Source organism: Vombatus ursinus, unplaced genomic scaffold (genome assembly GCF_900497805.2).
Source record: "Vombatus ursinus unplaced genomic scaffold, bare-nosed wombat genome assembly UNPS02014794.1, whole genome shotgun sequence".
In the NCBI taxonomy this organism is placed as follows: Eukaryota; Metazoa; Chordata; class Mammalia; order Diprotodontia; family Vombatidae; genus Vombatus; species Vombatus ursinus.
The window spans coordinates 18,304,575-18,321,876 of record NW_020954572.1 but is presented as its reverse complement, the minus strand read 5'-3'; the positions used below and the strand labels follow the sequence as shown (position 1 = coordinate 18,321,876).

General features: G+C 35.7%; 1 protein-coding gene across 1 annotated transcript in view; it reads right to left on the bottom strand.

Annotated features, from left to right (window-relative positions):
• TP53BP1 (tumor protein p53 binding protein 1) overlaps positions 1 to 17,302 on the bottom strand; it is a 130,686-nt gene that overhangs the window by 71,175 nt on the left and 42,209 nt on the right. The window lies entirely within an intron of this gene.

Sequence of the window (17,302 nt, the reverse complement as noted above, 5' to 3'; positions counted from 1 at the left end):
AAGCAATGACGTTATAGGCAATTTTATCCAAGAAGCTATCCCATTCTTAAATTTTTTATAACCTGTTCTGCTGTTCAACTACCAAATATTAACTTCTATGACATTTTCAGCTTGTGGTTTATTTGTCATTAACTAAAAAAAAAACCCTTTTTTCAAAGCAAGTCTTTAGTTTTACAAAGGCACACTGAAAACTCTCTCTCTCTCTCTCTCTCTATTTCTCTCTCTCCTTATTCCAAAATATTTCTCACCTTTTAGGAAAGACAAGTACTAAAATTACAGGCCTTTGCTTTAGAAATACTTAGTACAGCGTGTCCTACATAAAGAAGGGGATCACTACTAGGGAAAAAAATTAAGCTGGTCTTTTCTTGAACTATTTAAATCTTAAAATCCCACCCAAAAAAATCATAGCAAAGAGGGTTATGTTGACAAACCTGATAAGAGAAAGTCTCCAGAACACACTTAACAACTGTGAGAGCAACAAAACATTTAGCATTTCACAAATTTGCAAAAAAAAAAACAAACTAGCACTACTATTACAAAATGAAACTGAAAAGATCATTTAATAAAATTTCCTGCCTGAAACATAATAGTCCTCCATAACATTCCTGACAAGCAGCCTGCATTCACTGTTCTTATAGAACTATGCTATTCATTTGGATTTGTCTTTAGTCATACAGCCTTGTTTCCATTTTTTGTACATTTTTTTTTTTAGGCAATTGGGGTTAAGTGACTTGCCCAGGGTCACACTGCTAGTAAAGTGTCAAGTGTTTGGTCTGAGGCCACATTTGAACTCAGGTCCTCCTGACTTCAGGGCTGGAGCTCTATCTACTGCGCCACCTAGTTGCCCCTACATATTCTTTTAATTCTATGATCAGTGAGATCCCTATATGTCATACTGGTGTCACAGATATCTCTTCCTTACCTTCTTCCTCAGGATTATTCCACTTTTTAAAAATTTTAATTTAATTTATTTTTAATTTAACTTATATTTATAAATATATTTATTATATATTTATATTTTATTGTGTTATTTATTATATTATTATGTTTATATTTAGTAATATATTATTTACATATTATATTTATTGTATACTTATATAAATTTATTATCATTTTATTTATTATCAATTTGAATTTAATTATTATCATTATAATTTCATTTTTAAAACTCTAGTGTGCTCAATGACCAACAATGAAGCATGACAGAGAAGTAATGTACTCAGGGTGCAGAATGAGACATACATTTTTTGGACCTGGCGAATGCAAGAAGTTGTTCTGTTTGACTATGCCTCTTTATTACAAGGGGTTTTTTTTGTTTGTTTTTTTTTTAGTGGGAGGAAGGAGAAGGAATAGGAAGAAAATAATTTTATTTATTGAAGAAAATTACTAAAAATTTTTTGTTCTTCAGTATTTCCTATTCCTCTTAAGTTGACTGACTTTGCCCCTTGGGCCTCGGTCCATGAGATCATACTTATTTTTGCACCAAACTTCTTACAATCTAATTCTCCTAAACTCTAGATTACATATATATTATCTAGTGTTCTCTCCTTGGCTAGCATGAATTCTAAGATGTTATGTATTCTTTCTACCAATGTTTCCAACATTTCTACTTCATCTACCAATTCTTCCTTGCTTATCTAAATCAGGATCTGAGTAAGACTTCCGTGAACTTCCTCCATCTTGTGAAAAGCAAAATTATTGGTAAGGCAAATTAAGAAAGCCCAATTCAAATGCTATCTCATCTGTGAAATTGATTCAATACACAGTGCTAATTCACTGTCCAGTCTAGCCAACTGTTCTTTTTCTTTTTTCTACAAACATTTGAGGTCATGAATATCAATCCAGCCTTTCTATTCATTTGTTTTGTAGTCCCCTCTACTGCTATCTACATCTATCGTTCTCCATGGTATCCTATTTGGTAGTTATATCTGGACACTTTTCTCAAATGATCAAGTCTCCATACAAATATATTCTTTCTGGTCCTTATTAGATCTATCTTTGATTAAGATGCAAATAGCCAAATCTTGTTCTCTAACACTAATAGTCACTTGTTCACTTCCTGAATTATCCTACTTTCTGACAAAAAAAATCCACTCTCTTTGGTCCAGAAATCTCTGTCTCACACACACACACACACACCCCTCTCTTTTGTCTTTAACCTCCTTGGGCATATATATATATATATACATATATACATATTACACACACACACAGACACGTGCACGTGTGCGTGTGCCCCAAGGAGGTTAAAGACAAAAGAAAGGTCCCATACACAGCAAAATATTCATAGCAGCCCTTTTCACGGTGGCAAAGAAATTAAAACAACATAGATACCTACTGTTTGGAGAATTGCTAAAAAAGAAAATTAATGGCACACAAATGTAATAGGCTATTACGTAAGAAATAATAGAGAAACATGAAAAGATTTCTATGAATTGACAGAAATGAAAGTAAACAGGACCAGGAAAACATTACACAAAATTACTACAATAATGTAAACAGAAAGAACAAAAAAAGGCCCTGAACACTGTGTAATTATGACTGAGTAGCTTGACCCTGGAGAATAGGTGAGAATAGGTAAGAAAATGCAGCTCCCTTTCTTCTTTGTACAGGTGGGGAACTACAGAAACACTGCATATAGTACCAAATATGGTTTATTGGTTGGTTTTGAGCTGTCTTTTTTGCTTTTCCTTTTTGTTCTTTGTTATAAGGGATGAATTGCTAGGTAAGGAAAACAGAGAGTACTGAGAAATGAAGGTATAATTAAAAGGATTTGGCAAGTGACTGGATGTGGGAAGGAAGAAGGAAGAGTCAAAGATGACTGAAAGATTTTAAACTTCTATGAAGTGCCAATATGAATCAAACTACCAGAGAATTACTTTATAGAGCTAGAAAAAAAATACAAAACTCATCTGATGAAACAAAGGCCAAGAATCTCAAGAGAAATAATGAAAAAAAAAATTGAGAAAGAACAGATGCTTAATAGTACCACATCTTGAACTATACTACAAAGACAGAATCCTCTAAATGATTTGGTACTAGCTTAAAAAATATATAGAGATCTTGATCACTGGAACAAATTAGATACATAACACAGAGAAGCAAATAAACAGTGGCATAGTGTTTGACAAACTCCAAGACACCAGCTAGTGGCGTAAGGATTTACTATCTACAAGAAACATGAAAAATAGAAAGCAGTCTAGCAAAAATTAGGCATTGACCAACATCTCACACCACACAGCCTCACAAAGGCTCCAAATGAACACATGACTTACACAGAAGAAATTAACTTTCATATCCACGGTTATGGGAAGAGTTCATGCATGACCAAACAAGGGATAGAGAGGTGATAACACTGAAGATTAAACAACAATTTCTATTTCAAGAAAACTGAAAAGTTTTTATGCAAACAAAATCAATACACTTAAAGTTAGAAAATGTAGTGAAGGTCTGTATGCATTATATGAGTTAACAAAAGAGATGTACATGAGAGATGTTATAAAGGTAGCAACAACACACTTTGACAACAGACTGGATATATGGAATGGTTACAAGTGAGGAATTGAGAATAATATTGAGGATACTATACACGTCTGAGTGACTAGGAGAATAGTGTTGCCCTAGAGAGTAAAATGGAAAGAGAAAAGAGGTATGGCTTAGGGACCTTGGTGGAAGAGGGGTATAATCTTCTCAATTTAAAAAAATATAAGGTTATTTCTGGAGATTGAGAAGAGAAAGACTGGAATTGAAAGCTTAAGGAGAAATAAGAAGTTTTGGAAGAGTCACTACAGTCAAAGTAATAATCAATATGAGATGAATGAAAGAACTGTTATTCAGTAGTAAGGGTACAATAGAGATTAGGTAGTGAATTTGTAGCAAATATAGTCAATATGGTCTTATGATTTCTTCGAGAAGGATTCACTTACTAGAGAATACGGGCAGAAGAAGGAAGAGTTAAGCACTGATGGGAAAGAAATGGTGGAAGGTCAAAGGAACTATCAATTCAAGGGTGTAGAAAGGCTTGTTGAAATGGTTGACAATTTGACCAAATCTATGTAAGCAAGAAAATTAGACCAGCATGATACTGATGAACTGGGAGAATAAGGAAGAATGGAGGGATCAAAAATCAGAATATTTTACAGTTAGAGAGGATCTTAAAAATCATCTACCATATAGAAGCTAATGTCTCAATGAGAGAAGAAATATTAAGACAAAGTCAAAAGACTGAAAAAAGAAGAAAATGTAAGGTATCTCATGGAAAAAAAAAAAAGACCTGAAAAACAAATCAAGGAGAAAGAATTTAAGAATCACTGTGCTAATGATAAAACATGCTACTCACCTCCTGAAAGAGAGGCAAAGGACTCAGTGCAAAATGAGACAATTTTTTATGATGTGGTCAACATGGATTTGTTTTAACTATATCCATTTGAAACAAATTTTCCCTTTAGATACCAAGTAAGAGGGAGGAATTGGTGTAAAAAGTTGAGAAGGCAGATCTCTGCTTGTTGAAATATACATATGTGTACATTTTTTAAAAATTATTATTAGACTACCTGAAAACAATGACCAAAAAAAGAACCAAGAAATATTTCAAGAAATCTTTAAAGAAAACTGTCCAAATTTCCTAGAACCATAGAGCAAAGTAAAAGAAAGAATCCACCCATCACCTCCTGAAAGAAACCCCAAAATGAAAACTCTCAGGAACATCATAGCCAAAACTTAAGCGCTTGCATATCAAAGAAAAAATAATGCAAGCAGGCAGAAAAAAAGAACTTGAGTCACCATTCAAAAGAAATGCAAAGCTTAGAATATGATATTCCAAAAGGCTTACAAACAAGAATAACTTACCAGCAAAACTGAGTATAATCCTATAGGGAGAAAAATGGACTTTTAATGAAAGAGGACTTCCAAGCAATCCTAATGAAAAGACCAAACATTCCTTTGAAATTCAAACACAAGGGTTAAGAGAAAAAAAAAAGGTAAACAAAAAGGTAAACATGAACAAATAATTATAAGGGACAAAACAAGAATAAGTTGTTTACATTCTAACATGAAGAAATAAAACAAGTATCCCCTCAGAACTCTATCATCATTTGGTTCATAGAAGGATTCTAATTAAACATTATTTCTATTATAGCTTGATGATTTTAAAAGAATGGAAAAGAAAGAAAAAGGAATATACTAAGGGAGGAAAGGGAGAGGAAGGTTAAGGAAAATCATCTCACATAATCAGAGTACACAAATAGAAATTTATAGAAATAAAGAAGAAGGGGTGAGGGGAGCTGACATATGAATCTCACTCTCATCTGAACTGGTCAAAGAAGGTTAGAATATAAACATATACATCCATAGTTGGGTATAGAAACACACATCACTCAAGGAGGAAATAGGAGGGAAAGGGGGAAAGGGAGGAGGAATTATAGGAAGAATGGATACTGGCAGGAATTATTCCTAAGAAAAAGGAGAAGAACAGGGAAGTGAACAAGCATTTATTAAGTACCTACTATATACCAAGCACTACATCAAGTACTCGACGAATTATCTCATTTGATAAACAAATTCCAGGGATATAAAAAAATATTCATAGCTCTTTTTGTGGTGGCAAAGAATTGGAAACTGAAGGGATGCCCATCACGTAGGGAAAGATTCAATAAGTTACAAAATATAAATGTGATAGCATAATATTGTGCTGTAAGAAATTATGAAGAGGATGATTTCAGAGATCATGAAATATGCTATTCACCGCCTTACAAAGAGATAAAAGACAAGCACAGACAGTTATTTCTTTTGGACATGAACAATGCAGAAATTTGTTTTATTTAACTACATGTTTGTAAGAGAGATTTTGTTTTTCTTTCTTTTTTCAACTCTGGAGGTGAGAGTAAGAGAAAGCAGATTTTTGCTTAAATGATTAAAAAAAGCAACACAGTTTCAGGTATGATGAGTCTAAAATGTGACCAGTCCAGCGAGTAAAAGTAGAGCAAAGGTAAAGTGGATCAGGAATTCAAGGAACCATGAGGGTAGTATGTTAAAAGAATCAGCAATTTAGATATTGAAGCCTCCCATGGAAATATCAGGAAATAAGATAGAGAAAAAGAATAAGCATCAAAGCCATTGAAAAATGTAGAAAAATGACCTATGGGTTGGCAGATAACAGGGATGAACTTCAAAAAAGGAGCTGTTGAATAACAGTGGTAGAGTTAAGAATCTGGAGGTAGGAATGAGACGCAAGAACTACACTAACTTTTCCAGGCTCCTGTGAGATGAGAATAGGAGAGAGAAGCTAGAATTGGAGTGTTTTGCCAAAAATGTGAAATCATGGGGCAGCTAGGTGGGGCAGTGGATAGAGCACCGGCACTGAAGTCAGGAGGACCTGAGTTCAAATCCGGACTCAGACCAAACATTTGACATTTACTAACTGTGTGACCCTGGGCAAGTCACTTAACCCCAATTGCCAAAAAAAAAAAAAAAAAAAAAAAGTGAAATCTTCAGGGAAAAGCTAGGTTTTAGTTAATGCCTGAAAGAAGTCAGAATGAAGAGGTGACAGTGTCTTTTTTGTCACAACATGTAATTTGTTTTTCTTTTTTCCGGTGACTGGATATCTTTATCTCACCCAGGCTGGAAGTACAGCAGCCACAACCACACCTGATCCTAATACTGACAGGCATAGCTTTAATATGTTCTGTTTTTCTGACCTACCCCCGTTTGCCCTTCCTTAGGCAGTCTCATGAATATCCGCTACTGAGGACTCACCACATTGGTGCCAGACTTAGTGTGAACTTCTGCTCTATTGTAGCTTAGAGCTCCTAAATTCTAGCGATCCATCAGCCTCCTTATCTGTCTAAAAGCAGAGATTACAGCCTGTTCTCATACCACCCAATCATGTAATTTCAAGAGTATGGGGAGCTCCCCAGTGAGGAAACTCCCTCCACCAACACAAATCTGCAACTGCTCGGCCACTTCTGGTGTTAGAGCACTGCCTGGGGCAGAGGCTAAGAGTCTTGCCTAGAGTCACACAGTCAGTGTGCCAGAGGCTAGAATTCAGATTTTGCTCACTTCCTTGGCCATCTCTCTGTCCATTACCAACACAGTGCCATTCAAAGGGCTGTAGAGAAGAGAACAGGAATAAGCAGAAGGGCAGGAGTAAATAGGGATGAGAGCACTGTAGGGGAAGCAGCAGGAAGGTTGATCCAATCAGTCCACAGTGACCCCAGGGACAATAACGATGACAGTCAGGACTCTGTAGGGCATCTAGATGATCAAATTACGGGACTGGGAAATTGAAAGGTAAATTATAGAAACAAAAAAAAATATATAGGGAAAAAGGAACAACATGCTGGCAAGGATGATTTATAGAAAAGTTTAGAAGACAGGGGATGTCTTGCTGGGTGGAGGAAAGAAGGATATATCAAAAAATAAAGATGATATTAAAAACACAAAGTATCAATAAAAAATTTTTTCAAGAAAAGCTTTTCTTTTTTATTTTTAATTAATTCATTTTTAGTTTTCAACATTCACTTTCATAAGCTTTTGAGTTTTCAATTTCTCCCCTTCTCTCCCCTCCCCCCACCCCAAGACAGCATGGAATCTGATATGGGCTCTACAAACATAATTTGACATTAGTGATGTTGTGACGAAGTATTAGAACCAATGGGAGGAGCCACGAGAAAGAAGCAACAAAAGAAAATAAGAGATCAAACAGTATGCTTCAATCTGCATTCAGATTGAATTTTTTAATTCAATTTAATTTTTAATTTAATTAAGCTTCGCATTTCTTTTGAGTGGTGACTCAAATTCTTTTTTTCTGCCTGCTTGCATTATTTTTTCTTTGATGTGAAAGTGCTTAAGTTTTGGCCAAAATGTTCCTGAGAGTTTTCATTTTGGGGTTTCTTTCAGGAGGTGATGGGTGGATTCTTTCTTTTACTTTGCTCTATGGTTCTAGGAAATATGGATAGTTTTCTTTAAAGATTTCTTTCTCTAAGTGTGGACAGCATTTTCCATCATGAGTCTTTGGGAGTTGTCTTAGAGTCTTACATTGCTGAGAAGAGCCAAGTCTATGATAATTAGTCATCAGACAATGTGGTTGTTACTGTGTACAATGTTCTCCTGGTTCGGCTCACTGCACTCAGCATCAGTCCATATAAGTCTTTCCAGGTTTTTCTGAAGTCGGCCTGCTCATCATTTCTTATAACACAATAGTATCCCATTACATTCATCAACCACAACTTGTTCAGCTATTCCCCAACTGATGGGCATCCCCTCAATTTCCAATTCTTCGCCACCACAAAAAGGCTGCTATAAATATTTTTGTATGTGTGGGTCCTTTTCCCATTTTTATGATCTCTTTGGGATACAACCCTAGAAGTTCTATTGCTGGGTCAAAGGGTATACAAAGTTTTACAGCCGTTTGAGCACAGTTCCAAATTGCTCTCCAAAATGGTTAGATCAGTTCACAACTCCACCAACAATGCATTAGTGTTCCAATTTTCCCACATCTTCGCCAACATTTATCATTGTCCTGTTTTGTCATGTTAGCCAATCTTATAAGTATGGTATGGTACCTCAGAGTTGTTCTGATTTGCATTTCTCTAATCAATAATGATTTAGAGCATTTTTTCATATGATTATAGACAGCTTTCATTTCTTCATCTGGAAACTGCCTGATCATATCCTTTGACTATTTATCAATTGGGGAATGATTTGTATTCTTACAAATTTGACTCAGTTCTCTATATATTTTAGAAATGAGGCCTTTATCAGAGACACTGGCTGTAAAAATTGTTTCCCAGCTTTCTGCTTCCCTTCTAATCTTGGTTACATTGGCTTTATTTGTGCAAAAACTTCTCAATTCAATATAATCAAAAGCATCCATTTTGCATTTCATAATGTTCTTTATCTCTTGCTTGGTCACAAATTCTTCCCTTTTCCATATATCTGACAGGCAAAGTATTCCTTGCTGTCTTAGTTTGCTTACAGTATCAGCCTTTATATCTAAATCATGCACCCATTTTGACTTTATCTTGGTGCAGGGCTAAGATGTTGGTCTATGGTAGTTTCTACCATACTATTTTCCAGTTTTTCCAGCAGTTTTTGTTAAATAATGAATTATCCCAGAAGCTAGAGTCTTTAGATTTATTACTATCGTCATTGACTATTGTATCTTGCATGCCTAACCTATTACACTGCTCTACCACTCTATTTCTTAACCAGTACTAAATAGTTTTGATGATTGCTGCTTTATAATACAATTTAAGATCTGGTACAGCTAAGCCACCTTCCCTTGCATTTCTTTCCATTAATTCTCTTGATAATCTGGACCTTTTGTTCTTCCAGATGAATTCTGTTGTTATTTTTTCTAGCTCCATACAATAATTGTTTGGTAGTCTGACTGGTATGGCACTCAATAAAGAAATTAATTTAGATAGAATTGTCATTTTTATTATACTAGCTCAGTCTATCCATGAACAAATGATATTTTTCCAATTATTTAGATCTGATTTTCTTTGTGTGAATGGTGTTTTGTAATTGTGTTCATATAGTTTCTAGGTTTGTTTTGGCAGGTAGACTCCCAAATATTTTATAACGTCTACTGTAGCTCTAAATGGAATTTCTCTTTCTATCTCCTGCTGTTGGGCTTTGTTGGGAATATATAGAAATGCTAATGATTTATACGGGTTTATTTTATATCTTGCAACTTTGCTAAATTTATTATTTCAAGTAATTTTTTACTTGATTCTCTAGGATTCTCTAAGTATATCATCATATCATCTGCAAAGAGTGATAGCTTTGTTGGTTCTTTGCCTATTCTAATTCCTTCAATTTCTTTTTCTTCTCTTATTACTAAAGCTAACATTTCTAGCACAATCTGAATAACAGTGGTGATAATGGACATCACTGTTTCATCCCTGATCTTACTGGAAATACTTCTAGATTATCCCCATTACATATAATGCTTGCTGAATAGTTTTAGATAGATACTACCTATCATTTTAAGGAAGACTCCATTTATTCCTATGTTATCTAGTGTTTTTAATAGGAATCAGTGCTGTATCTTGTCAAAAGCTTTTTCTGCATATATTGAGATAATCAAACGATTTCTGTTAGTTTTGTTGCGGAGATGGTCAATTATGTCGATACTTTTCCTAATACTGAACTAGCCCTGAGTTGCTGGTATAAATCCTACGTGGTTGTAGTATATTATCCTTGAGATAAATTGCTATAATCTCTCTGATAATATTTTATTTAAATTTTTTGCATCTATATTCACTAGGGAAATTGGTCTATAATTTTTTTCTTTGTTTTGACTCTTTCTGGTTTAGCTATCAGCACCATATTTGTATCATAAAAAGAAATTGGTAGGACTCCTTCTTTGCTTATTTTCCCAAATAGTTTATATAGTATTAGAATTAATTGTTCTTTAAATGTTTGATAGAATTCACTTGTAAATCCATCTGGCCCTAGAGATTTTTTCCTAAGGAGTTCATTAATGGCTTGTTCAATTTCTTTTTTGGAAATCTGGTTAAGTATTTTATTTCCTCTTCTGTTAATCTGAGCAATTTATATTTTTGTAAATATTCATCCATTTCACTAAAATTGTCAAATTTATTGGCATACAGTTGGGCAAAATTGCTTTTAATTCGTCCAATTGTTGGACGAATTATTGTTTTAATTATTGTTTTAATTTCTTCTTCATTGGTAGTGAATTCACCCTTTCATTTTTTATACTGGTAATCTGGTTTTCTTCCTTTTTTTTAATCAAATTAACCAAGCATTTATCTATTTTAAAGATAAAATAAAACTAGCTCTTAGTTCAATTTTACTAATCTCTCCTTTGGCTTTTAGAACTTCTAATTTGGTATTTAATTGGGAATTTTTAATTTGTTCTTTTTCTAGCTTTTTTAGTTGCCTGCTCAATTCATTAATCTCCTCTTTCTCTATATTATTCATGTAAGCATTTAGAGATATAAAACTTCCCCTAAGAACTACTTTCGCTGCATCCCCTAAGTTTTGATATGTTACCTCATTATTGTCATTCTCTTGGACGAAGTCACTGACTGTTTCTATGATTTGTTGTTTGACCCACTCATTCTTTAAGATTAGATAATTTAGTTTCTAATTAATTTTTAATCTACCTTTCCATGGCCCTTTTTACACATGATATTTATTACATCATGATCTGAAAAGGATGCATTTAATATTTCTGACTTTCTGTAATGGACTGTGAGGTTTTTATGCCCTAGTACATGGTCAAATTTTATGTAGGTGCCATGTATTGCTGGAAAAAAAGGTATATTTCTTCCTATCCCCACTCAGTTTTCTTCAGAGATCTACCATATCTAACTTTTCATAAAATTCTATTCATCTTAACTTTTTATTGTCTATTTCTTCCTGTAACTCCTTTAACTTCTCCTCTAAGAATCTGGATGCTATACTACTTGGTGCATATGTTTAGTAATATTACTTCATTATCTATGGTACCTTTTATAGCAAGATGTATTTTCCTTCCTTATCTCTTTTAATTAGATCTATTTTTGCTTTTGCTTTATCTGAGATCAGGAATGCTACACCTGCTTTTACTTCAGCTGAAGCATAACATATTCTGCTCCAGCCTTTTAACCTCTACTCTGTGTGTATCCTTCTGCTTCAAATGTGTTTCTTGTAAACAATATATTGTAGGATTATAGTTCTTAATCCACTTTGCTATCTGCTTTTGTTTTATGGGAGAGTTCATTCCATTCACATTCACAGTTATGGTTACTATCTGTCTTTCTCTCCATCCTATTTTACCCTGTTTATGTTTTTCTCTTTCTTTTTCTCCCTTTCCCTCCTCACTAGAGTTTTGCTTTCTTTCTTTCTTTCTCTCTTTTTTTTTTTTAGGCAATTGGGGTTAAGTGACTTGCCCAGGGTCACAGCTAGTAAGTGTCAAGTGTTTGGTCTGAGGCCACATTTGAACTCAGGTCCTCCTGACTTCAGGGCCAGTGCTCTATCCATTGCGCCACCTAGCTGCCCCTAGAGTTTTGCTTTTGACCACCTCCTCCATCTGCCCTCCCTTCTATCAGCCCCCTCCCTTTTCTTCCCCCATTCCCTCACTATTTCTTCCCTCCTTCTATCCACCCCTTCCCTTTTCTTTCTCCTTTCCCCTCCTACTTCCTATACAGTAAGTTAGATTTCTATACCTAATGATGTTATTCCCTCTTTGAGCCAAATCTGATGACAGTAAGGTTCAGATAATGCTCATCTCCCTCCTTTCTTTTGCTCTATTATAACAGGTCTTTGTGCCTCTTCATGTGATGTAATTTACCCTTTTCTGCCTTCTCCTTTCTTCTTCTCCCAATACAACCCCTTTCCAGCACTTAATTAGATTTTTTATCATCACATCAAAGTCAACTTATACCCACACCCTCTATCTATGTATGTCATCATAAAGATACAGTTCTCCAGAGTTACAAGTATCACCTCCCCTTGTAGGGATGTAAATAGTTTGCCCTTATTGAATACTATATTTTGTTTTGTTTTTTTCTTTCCTGTTTACCTTTTTATACCTCTCTTGAGTCTTGTAAAGATCAATTTTTCTGTTGAGCTCTGGTCTTTTCATCAGGAAGGTTTGAAAGTCCCCTATTTCATTGAATGTCCATCTCCTCCTCTGAAACATTATGCTCAATTTGAGTAGTTGATCCTTGTAGGCCAAGCTTCTTTGCCTTGTGGAATATCATATTCTACGCCCTCTCATCTTTTAATGTAGAAGCTGCAAGGTCCTGTATAATTCTGACTGTGGTTCCATGATATTTAAATTGCTTCTTTCTGACTGCTTGCAGTATTTTCTCTTTGACTTGGAAATTCCGGAATTTGGCTACAGTATTCCTTGGTGTTTTCAATTTGGGATCTCTTTCAGGAGGTGATCGATGGATTTTTTAGATGATTATTTTACCGTCTGGTTCTAGGACCTCTGGGCAGTCTTCCTTGATGATTTCTTGGAAGATGCTGTCCAGGATCTTTTTCTGATCATGGCTTTCAGGTAGACCAAGAATTTTAAAATTATGTCTCCTGGAACTATTTTCCAGGTCTGTCATTTTTCCAATGAGGTATTTTACATTTTCTACCATTTTTTCATTCTTTTGATTTTGTTTAACTGATTCTTGCTGTATCATAGAGTTATTAGCTTCCATTTGCCCAATTCTAATTTTTAATTAATTGTTTTCTTCAATTAGATTTTATACCTCTTTTTCCATTTGGCCAATTCTACTTTTTAAGGACTTGTTTTCTACAGTCAATGTTTGTCCTTTTTTTTGTGTGTGAGGCAACTGGGGTTAAGGAATTTGCCCAGGGTCACACAGCTAGTAAGTGTCAAATGTCTGAAGACAGATTTGAACTCAGGTCCGCCTAACTCCAAGGCGGGAGCCCTATCTACTGTGCCACCTATCTGCCCTTTTTGTCCTCCTTTTTTCAAGCTACTGACTCTCTTGCATAGCTCTCATGTCTTTTCCCAATTTTTCTTCTACCTCTCTTATTTGACTTTTAAAATCCTCCTTGAGCTCTTCCAAGAAGGCTTTTTGGGCTTGAGACCAGTTCATATTTCCCTTTGAAGGTTTCAGATGTGGGTATATTGACAATGTTGTCCTCTTCTGAATTTGTGTTTTGATCTTCCCTGTCCCCATAGCAAGAATCTGTGGTCAGTGTCCATTTCTGCTTTTTACTCGTGGTGTTTGCCTATTTCCTGGCTTTTTAAGTTTAGCTCTCCTACTGGAGCACAAGGGGCACTGACCCAAGCTTCTTGTGCTGGAGACCAGGGACCTGGTCACTGGCTTTGTGTGCTGGCGCCTCAGGTGCTGGCAGATAGAGACTGTAGGGGTCTGGCAGTTTACCTGGTGTTGACCTGGGGTCAGCAACACTGAAGCTTTCAGAGTATGGGCGGGGGGGGGGAGGGGTCTAGCCCCTGAAGGATGCCTGGTCATCTAGGCTGCTTTGAAGCACTGGAATGTTTGGCTGCTGGAGTATGCCTGACCACCTGAAGTTGTGCCTCCTGGCATTGTGCTGAAGGACTGGGAGGTTTGACTGATGGAGGACATCTGCCGGCACACACTCTGGTTTTCCAAGCTGGAATCGACCGGTTCCCCTGCCTATGCCGAGGCACTCAGGGGGTCCTGGTGTTGGCACCTGCCTGCTCCACCACCCTGGGGCTGAGGAACTTTGCCTGGTTTGCTGGGGTGGGGCTTGCTGCTGGCTTGCTGGGACACATTCCATCCTGTACTATTCCCCTTCCACCAAAGTAAGAGTGACCTTTCCCGTTAATCCTCCACATTTCCTGGGCTACAAGCCTGCTGCACCCCGTCTTTCTGCTGCCAGTTGTTCCACAGTTTTTCCTGGGGCAATATTTTCTGGGTTTTTAGAGGTCAGTAAAAAGCTTCTTTTCAAGAAAAGAAAATCTTCCATTCAGAACAATGATGACTGACATGTGCTTCTCTAGTCTACTCTTCTACAGGTTCTATTGTCTCCAAGCAAGAATGTTCTGTCTCTTGTTCTGTCTGCCTCATTTCTACAAGCAGAATGACGGTAGGACTAGATGGGTGAAGTTCTCCCAAATTTATTTCCTGGGGTCAATAAGAAATTTTCTCATCCTTGAAGAGATTTACAACACTTTATAGCACAAAGGTTCTACTTCTTATTCAATTAGACTCAACAAATACTTATTAAGCATATATCATGAACAAGGCACTACATCAGACGCTAGGTGAATAGTCCCCATCCTCAAGAAATATGTGTGTTTCATATTGAACATAGCTCTAGTAATCCAGAATTTCTCTTCTCATTCCTCCTCAGTATCATTTTTCCTACCTTCAACCTCCTGACACTAGTTTAAATTCCTTTCTGCCTCCATTTTCTTCCTGCTAGAAATTTATCTCTTTAGTAAAACAAAGCACTGGCACAAATGAAAAGCTATTATTTTGCTTACATGATCATCACAGCTGGGGCCAGAAGTGGTGAGCTGCCTTGTGCCACAATACCACTGCTTTAGGGCCATGTGGTGCACCTCAATCCTAAGGTGGCACTCAAGGTTGCAAGGCTAGACAGCAATCTCAGGAAGTACACTACTAAATAAGAAAAGCTTCAAAAACCTGCTGAACCCCAACAGATATAGGATTAGAAGTGACTTTTTGACCTTCTTCTGATATATTCAGCAAGTTCCAAAAAGAAGCTGCAGTCCAATGGACTCCCAGATATTTAGAGTGCTAAACTTAGGAAGTTCAGGCCACAACAAAATCCAACACCAACCCTCACCTGACCACAGAAAGTATTTTCACATCAAGTGATGTGAAATTCTTTTCATTTTATCAATCATCACACATATATGTAACACTTTAGGTGTTCATTTTGACAGGTCACTGCTAATTTTAACTATTACAAACACAAAATGTTTAAATGCATAAAAATTTGTGTTAAAACTTGGTTCTAAAAGCAGATTATCTGAACCAGTCAATTCAAAATGACTTTTTTCATTTGATTATTTATCACTTTTATTAAAATGCCTTATGTTCAAGGAACAAATAGGATTTGTATGTGTAACCCATTTTAAGCAAATCCAATGTAAGAAAATATGGATCTACCAAAAAAAATTGGAGAGTAGCAACTTTTAAAAGATGGGTCATAATACTTATCAACTGCACTGTCTGAAATTCATAGTGTAGTATCACTTTATTGTTATCAGTCTTTTTATTCTAGTAACATTTTCCCCCTTCTATTTAAAAAACAAAACACAAAAAAAACAGTATGACATAGTAGAATGGGTACTATAAGAATCTCTACAAACTACGAGCCATATGGCCATAGGTAAGTCACTTAAGTTCTGCGAGTTTGAATTTCCTCAACTGAAAAATGAAGATAATATATTCACTACATACCATCCTTGGGTTATAAGGAAAGTACTCTGTAACTCATAAAATACTACATAAAAATGAGCTATGATTATTATTCTAAAAAAAACCCCACAAAGAAGCATAGTATAGCCATCTCCATGGAAAAAAGATGGCATTATAATTAAAAAAGAAAAACAATGTCATCTAGAAGATTATATGAAAAGACTATTTACTCAGCTCTGTAGATTGTCCATCCAACCGCTTATCACAGTCTGGACACAGATATTCTTTATCCACTTGATTTTTTCCTGTGGAAAAATGGTACTGAGGAGGACTGGAAAAAGAAACTCTGGTCCACTGGAACTAAACGATCAATACGAAGGACTTCCCATTGGTACCTTGAGTATACATACATATACAAGTATGAGGAAATTATTGGCTCCAGGAAATAAAGCTGGGAGAATCTCACTTGTAGGAGCTAAAAAAGCTTTTATTCAGTATCAAATCTCAAGTAAATTTAACAGATAATATACATTATAGAATGAAGTATAAACTGTAGTTTGGCATTTAATGACAAATCTGATACCAAACTAGTTTTATTGAATTATCTTTAACTACTCACCCTGGTCCAGTCAAATGAATGTCCTCACTGTATCACAAATACATCTTCGTGGTTCAGTTCATATCACTTAAACCAAACTGAAATGTCTTCTCCCTCCTCTTTAATAATATAAATCCTATCCATCCAAGTCAATGTGACAATTCCCAGTCCAACATGGATAAACAGTCAAAGAATATGAATAATTTTCAAAGGATGAAACACAAATTGTTAAACTGAAAAGTGCTCAGTATCACTCACAAAGAGACAAAAATTAAAACAACTTTGACACATAACCTTCACAAGTATCAATTTGGCAAAAACTGTAAAAAGCAATATAGTTCAATAATAGTGGGATTGTGGAGAAATAGATACACTAGTCTACTGCTTTTACACCTGCAAACTTGTAAAATCTTTTTGGAGAGCAATCTGTTAACACATCGAAAGTTACAAAAAACAATTATGCCTTTTGACCCAATAATTCTATTCTTAGAAATATCCCTTGAGGGGGCAGCTCGGTGGTGCAGTGGATGGAGCACTGGCCCTGGATTCAGGAGGACCTGAGTTCAGATGCGACCTCAGACACATAACATTTACTAGCTGTGTGATCCTGGGCAAGTCACTTAACCCCCATTGCCCAACCAAAAAAAAAAAAATGAGAGAGAGAGAGAAAGAAAGAAATATACCCTGAAAGTATTTTTAAAGAGTTGCCTATATACAGATTTTCATAGCAGTATTAAATGTAATTTCAAAAAACCAAAAATAACCTAATGTCCAACCATAGGGGACTGGCTAAATACTATATGTTTAATAAATGTAATAGAACACTAAAAAGTAATTGAAACGGACAGTT